The sequence below is a fragment of the Staurois parvus genome, unplaced genomic scaffold (genome assembly GCF_062004578.1).
Source record: "Staurois parvus isolate SC_StPar_1 unplaced genomic scaffold, SC_StPar_1.0 ptg000162l, whole genome shotgun sequence".
Classification (NCBI taxonomy): Eukaryota; Metazoa; Chordata; class Amphibia; order Anura; family Ranidae; genus Staurois; species Staurois parvus.
The window spans coordinates 5087712-5094012 of NW_028317958.1; positions in this window are offsets into that span (position 1 = coordinate 5087712).

Here is a 6301-nt window from a genome sequence, read left to right on the forward strand (position 1 = left end):
GGGAGCTGTGTAAACAATTATCTAGCAGCGTGATCCTCAGCCCAGGGGTTTGCATATAATTTGCGGTGCGGTTCCTGTGCAAATTACCTGCAGTGTTCCACACCCCAGAAATGTGGACCCAGGTTTATTCAGAAAATTGATCATTTATTGAATGGCCACCATTGGATTATATTCGAGCATCAGAAGAAGGGAGCTGTGTAAACAATTATCTAGCAGCGTGATCCTCAGCCCAGTGGTTTGCATGTGATTTGCGGTGCGGTTCCTGTGCGAATCACATGCGATGTTCCACACCACAGAAATGTGAACCCAGGCTTATTCAGAAAATTGATCATTTATTGAATGGCCGCCATTGGATTTTATTCGGGCACCAGGAGAAGGGAGCTGTGTAAACAAATTTCTAGCAGCGTGATCCTCAAGCGAGGGGTTTGCATATGATTTGCGGTGCGTTTACTGTGCGAATCACATGCGATGTTCCACACCACAGAAATGTGGACCCAGGCTTATTCAGAAAATTGATCATTTATTGAATGGCCGCCATTGGATTTTATTCAAGCATCAGGAGAAGGGAGCTGTGTAAACAATTTTCTAGCAGCGTGATCCTCAGCCCAGGGGTTAAATAGTTCTTCTACCTTGAAGACTGGGAGGCCTATTAGGAGAATGTAGCCATGTAAGCGATTGTTTCTATTGCAGGACATGAACAGCTTCTCCTCCTGCAGAAGGCAAAATAATGAATAGGTGAAGGCCTGACATTTCCATTACACACAGAAATCTCCCAGCATCTTAATGATGCTGTCTGCTCCTCAGACTCCCAGAATCCTCCGCTCCGGTGACCAGCTAATCTTCAGCGCAGGGCGCAGGCACTTTGTCAGCGGACACCTAATTCGGCCAGGAGTGCCGTCTGTTGCCACTTGCCATCACTCCACCATTATATCTCAGGAGTAAATCAGCCAGAGTGAACCCCCCCCCAAAAAAAAACAAATTGCGCAGACCTCCGTATAAGTCCTGCGACACGACGGCATTTCAAAGAGAGGTTTTCCTGTCTGCACAACATGTGGCACATTGTGATAAAATGACGACAGATGAAACGAAGGAACCAAATCCCCGGCATCTGATTGGGATGAAATATGTTCCGTTGATGATAAAAAGACGTGTTGCAAATTTGCGGCAGCTGACGGAGATTAAGGGGCATTGGCACGCTGCAGGAAAACTTGGAGTTAATACAAATATTTTTATTCCGTGTGCCGTATCTGACAGCAGAGACGGGTCGAGCTTCCTAATTCCTGGGTGTCATTTTGGCATCACCGATTGAAGCTTTTCATCTCTGCCTCCGCTATAGCGTGAGAAGTGCGTCAGTGAAACAACGGCCGTTCCGGATTCAGTTCTAACATGCACTGAATGTTTATGAAGCTGTGCCATCTAATCAGCCATTCTGAACTTCAGACAGATATAAGAAAAAAATATTCAGAGCTGGATCACACCAGATGCAGTCTAGTTTTATTCTGTAACAAAACGCATGGACTGTGCTTAACATGCATTCCAATGGCTCTAGTTCACACCAGTGCAGGTGCATTCCAGTGCATTCAACAAAAGGAGGACATGCTGCATTTTTTTTTTATTGAATGTATCTGGAACAAGGCAAAATATATCAAAAACACACTGAAATGCAGCCACTGCATCTACGAAGTGGAAAACTGCAATATAATGAATGTTTGCTTTTCAGTTTAATTTCTGGGGATTTCCTCTCACTTCCTGTTTGGCTATGGGACAGGAAATGAAAGGAAATTTCTGCAATGGGACACAGATGGCAAAAAAAATCTGAGGGTTATAACCCTCCCTTGCTCTATCCAAAATGAAAAAAAAAGTTTTGCCTATAGTTCTACTTTAACCACCTCCCTCCCGCCTTACAAACGAATGATGGGTTGGCGGCGGTTCTCTCGTTCTGGGAGGACGTCATATGACGCCCCACACTCTAACTGTGCGTGCGTACCCTGGGGGCGTGCGGCGCGGCGATCAGTGGTGTGCTGTGTCCCTGGGACACAGCGGATCATTGATCACAGTAAAGAGTCGATGACACAGGCTCTGTCATGTGATCAGCTGTGTCCAATCACATAACAAACACTTTACTCCTGCGCTAGGAAAGGACTCAGTAGACCCAATAGTAATGTTCTGGAATTTTCTGGAATATGCACTGCTTGCTGCCCTCAACAGACCGGGGTGGTCCGAATACACTGGATACAAATGGAGAAACAGTAAAAGGGCACACCGACCTAGTGCATTATCATTTAAAATAATTTATTTAAGAAACAAAAATAGGTATCATACTCACAATGGACATAATAACACAGGCATGTCAAACTGAACAAGATGTATGATCCAAACAACTTCTGAGTCCATACGATGGAACCCTGGATGACCAACTGACTAACGCGTTTCGAGGACACAACCTCTTCCTCAGAGCCCTGTTGTTTGGATCATACATCTTGTTCAGTTTGACATGCCTGTGTTATTATGTCCATTGTGAGTGTGATACCTATTTTTGTTTCTTTAATAAATTATTTTAAACGATAATGCACTAGGTCGGTGCGCCCTTTTTCTGTTTCTCCATTTGTATCCAGAGTCCAATCACATCACAGGTGATCGCATGTAAACAAGGCAATGCCAGTTATCGGCAGTCCTCTCCTCATGCTGACAGCGCGTGAGGAGAGGAAAGCTGGTAAGCTGCATTCCTTAGAGAGGACAACTACACTGATCATCAGTGCCCTAATGATCAGTATAGCCCCATCAATACCACCTGTCAGTGCCCATCAATGCCATATACTAATGCCCGTCGGTGCACATCAATGCCACATATCAGTGCCTACCAGCGCACATCAATGTCACATATCAGTGCCCATCAGAGGGGCCTTTCAGTGCCAACTATCATTGCCAGTCAATGCAACCTATCAGTGCCAGTCAGTGATGCCTATCAGTGCCTCCTATCAGTGCTCATCAGTGCTGTCTATCAGTGCCATATATGAGTGTTGCCTTTCAGTGCCCATCAGTGACGCCTGTCAATGCCCATCAGTGCCACCTACCGGTGCCTCCTCATCAGTGCCCATCACTGCAGCCTATCAGTGCTCATCACTGCAGCCTCATCAGCACACATCAGTGAAGAAGAAAAATTACTTATTTACAACATTTTATAACAGAAACTAAAAAAAACTTTTTAAGTCTTTATTAGTTTGTTTAGCAAAACATAAAAACACCAGTGGTGATCAAATACCACCAAAAGAAAGCTTTATCTGTCTCAAAAAAAAGATAAAAATTTTGTTTGTGTACAGTGTTGCATGACCGTGTTGTCATTGAAAGTGCAACAGCACTGAAAGCTGAAACTTGGCCTGGGCATGAAGGGGCTGAAAGTGCCTGGTAGGCAAGTGATTAACCTCTTCCCTACCACGCTATAGCCGAAAGACGGCTACAGCGCATTTGTCTAGTTCTGGAAGGACGTCCATGGACGTCCTCCCAGAACATGCCCCCTGCGCACCCGGTGCTGCCAGTGATACAGTAAATGGCCAATCACGGTGGTCTTTTACCATGTGATCAGCTGTGTCCAATGATACAGCAGATCACCGTGTAAATACAGTTGCCGGTTATCGGCTGCACTTTCCTCAAGCTGTCTCCTACAAGTTTAGGAGAACCTGACACTTCCAAAGGTTCCTGGACACCTTGGCTCTATCCAGCCTAGAGGAACCAAAAAATAGAACAAAAAGAATAAAAGGTCCAAGCTGACAGACATAAGGGTTAACATGAAACTGACTCACGGGCTCTCTTTATCCAACCTGTTAGAAAATGTTTGCAGAACTTTGTGTTGATCTTTATGTAATGCATATAAAGAAAGGAGAATGGACTTTTCCCCAGGCATACATTGCATTGAGCCATCCAGCTAGTCCAGAAGAAAAACTTTGCACATTCCGAAGACATGTGATTCAAGCCAGAGCCGGCAGATCTATCATTTGCTGCTCTCTGGAGTTTTCCCTGTCTATAGTCACCTTTTTTCTTTTATTTTTTACAGCAGCCTTAAAGTCAGCTTGAGTTAAGAATGACATAGAGGGTGGTAGCTGCTGAGAAGACATTTAGTCTCAATTCAAAAAGTTACGCACCAGAATAAAAATTCTTATTAAAAAAGTGACAGTTATATCAGGTCAGTTCAGTCTAACAACTAGATTTGACATAAAGTCACATGTTGAAATAAAGATACATATTCTTGCATTAAAGTGTTGTGGCTTGGTGCTAATCTTTGCTCTCACATGCTTAGATCATTCTAGACAATGAATGAGCCAGCAGATACAGATTTATTCTGAAAAATATGTGATAAAGATTCCTTTGTATTATGTGTGCATTCAATTAGAACCCCAGACAAAACGTTTTTTGGAGAAGAGTTGTTTTGGGGAAGAGAAGTTTTTTTAATTCCTGGTCTTTTGAATTTTATGTCCCTCTTTTATCCACAGTGACTGAAAGAACAGTGGATGTGAGATCAGGGAACTTAAAGTGGAACTAAACCCATCAACTTAAAGGTTTAAAAAAAACAGTTACATTCCTGGCATGCTGGGAATGTGAACCATCACGTTTGCTTGTGCTTTCAACCAAACTGTCAAACCATCAAATGGCTGGTGTATAACTGATCACATGGGCAGCTCCATGGCAGCTGAAGATCAAACAAAGGCTAAGATAGCAGCTTCCTTGGCTGAAAAGGATAGGAGGGTTTAGTTCCGCTTTCAGAGCAGAGCTGTAGGAAGTATCCATGTCTAACCAAACTTACGGCTGGAACAGTGGACAGTGACTCCGTAAGAGCAGTAAGGGGGCATTGGGTTGTTTAGCCTGCCGGATGTGCGTTGACATGTGTTGTAGTAACATGCATTAAAGTGTGCCTGTTACCGCAATCTACTGCAAGGCATAGATCTGAATGGGTCCTAACTGTATGTCATTTAGTTTGCATAAGCTATGTGCATCATAAACATAGTTTCATAAAGTGTTTTGTCTCTCCAATCTAAGCATTGAAAGTGTGATCCGTGTAACTTACAGTTGTGATGAGATAGCGATAACTCCAATCTTAGTTGAATAACACAGGCAGTGGCTCTATCCAGATGACACCTTGTAGATCTTGTGAAGTTTATTCCATAAACCGAGAGAATCTTACAACAATGAACATCGGATAGGTCAAAAGATCATAATGTGATCTACTTCATGACATGAGGCTTGAAGCTGAAATGCATTACTGGGAAAAAAGGGTGGGCTATCTATACAGCAAGAACTAAACCAAAGGAAAGGGAGGAACAGAGACAAAATATAAAGAACACTTAAAGGCATATGACAGTCATGTGAAACATGACATGAAGGTTGAAGACATTGGTCCCTCCAGTTCAACCTGAGCGTGTGTTTATGTCCCATTTTCAATATCTTTGTACATTGTGTTCACTCAGAAACAAATCTAAAATCTAGCTGACACCACCAACTGTGGAAGGGAGGTCCACATCCTTACCACTCAAACAGTAAAGAGCCATTTATAGCAGAGCTCCACTCAAAAGCGGAAACTCTGCTTGTTTGTCTGCTCCCCCCTCCACTGCCATATTTGGCACCTTTTGGGGAGCAGGGGGGAACGGATACCTGTTTTTGATAGGTACCCACTCCCACTTCCAGCTCAGTTCGCCACAGCGAAGTGAGCCGGGAGTTTGGCCCCCTCCTTCCTCCTGCAGTATTCTGGGAATTTTCACAGGTCCGAGAAGACTGCTGGACCAGTCAGGAGGCGCAGCGCTACTTGTGCATGCACAGTGGGCACCAGGCTGTGAAGCCACAAGCTGTCACAGCCTGGTGCCCACAGCTGAGATGCCGGTGCCGTGGAGGAGAAAAAGAGAGAAGGGATGGCACGGGCGAGTAGATCGCTGAACCCTGGGACAGGTAAGTATGTGTTTATTAAAAGTCAGCAGCTTTTAAAACTGTAAAACTGTAGCTGCTGACTTTTAATATACACAAAAATGGCTGGAACTCCACTTTAGGGTCGAACCTCTTCACATCCAACTTCATTGTGTGGCCATGTCTTTAGAAACCTTAGATTAGTTTCCTCTCATATAGTCTTCATTTAAATATTTTTATATTGAGTTCATATTCCCTCTTACAGTGTTACTAAACCCCGGACCCTGCATTCACTATATCTGGTCTCCCACAGTACACAGAACATGGAAAAGCCTCATGATAGAATGTGCACTAAAATTATGTTATATTTTTAAGTGATATGAAGTTCTTAAAGTTTTACTAAATTCCAGAC